Below are 1,513 nucleotides of genomic sequence, written 5' to 3'. Positions count from 1 at the left end.
AAAGAACTTCCATATTAAAATATTTAATAAATTCTCTCGGGAGAACCTAAAAATTCTGCTAATAAAGTATAGCATATAGTGAGAAATCAAAAGTTCTTTTAAAATCTCTCTCTCCTTTTAGGTTGTGAACCTTCTATGTATGTATATGTCCGTACTGAAGGTTTTGTGGTGCAGCTTATGATGATAATATAGAGAGAACTTTGGTGGGGTCTGAGTTGAACTTCATCATGAGTCGTACCGATTGATTTGTGATTTATGATGTAAATGGAAATTCGAATATAAGTCCCCTACTTAATTAGCCCCACTCATCATCATGCTCCTGCCCTACCTTTAATTTCGACTCAATCTTAATTTTCTTAAGACAATTACATTTAAATTATGATGGAAACTCAGGTGCAGTCGACTTCACGTGAAGTTGATACTTGAGAGTTGTTATATGAAAATTTAGTCAAATCAGTCAAATCATGTAACGGTTCTCAAATATCAATTTCATGTGAAGTCGACTACACCTGAGTTTTCATCTTAAATTATATATATAGATTATGCATGCACACTTTAATAAAAGAGTAGTTAATTAATATTTTTATTTATACTATAAGTACTTTAAGATATGTCATGTATGTTATACATACTATATTACTATGACCATCAATTTAATTGGATTGGATTTGAAATTGGACTTATATTGAAACATGTATTCCACCACGTATATACACTTATCATTGGAATACGTATATTGATGATATATATATCATGGAACGAGAGAGATCAGATGGTGCGTTTCATTGCATCAACTTATGCCGCAATTTCAATCACCGTCAACTCAAGATTGATCATGAGGGATCGGAGGCCAACCCTAGTGCGAGAGGAAAAAAATAAAAATAGAAACCTAAGATTTGATGGAAGAACTTAACGTACATATGATGATGTGATTGATAATAGATGGATGAATGCACGAGTGGGATGGGTTGTAATCCAATTCAACTAATTAATCAAGTGTTATTTAAATTTACACTTTATTTAATAATAATTAAAAAATATGTGAATAATCAACATAGTATTATTCCACGTAGCAAATAATGTGTTAAATTTTAGTTTTTCTTTTTGGGTGGATATATAATAATGGATACTAACTGCAACTTTTAGAATATGGTGTGGAATTCCTCTCAAGTTTTAACTGGATTACTAATAATGGATTGCTTGCCACATTAATTACGGAAATGTAAGAGATGAGTAAAAATTAATTGATTGAATTAAGCACTAATATTCTTATGCCATGTATGTGTTTATGGGGAATCTAGAAAAAAGAGGCAAATTAAAGAGGAAGGGTTATAATAAAAATGGTGGGGGCAAATGTCCCTGATGAGAAAGCCCTTTAATTTGTCTTCTAATCTTATTCATGTAATTACATGATTCCATCCAATATATAACACCCCGTTTGCCTTTATACTCCCACTCACCACCCCATATTTAAAACTTTAAAGACTTCAAGTGGACCCACACTAGGGATGGA

Source organism: Arachis ipaensis, chromosome B04 (genome assembly GCF_000816755.2).
Source record: "Arachis ipaensis cultivar K30076 chromosome B04, Araip1.1, whole genome shotgun sequence".
NCBI classification, from domain to species: Eukaryota; Viridiplantae; Streptophyta; class Magnoliopsida; order Fabales; family Fabaceae; genus Arachis; species Arachis ipaensis.
This window is presented reverse-complemented; position numbering follows the sequence as displayed.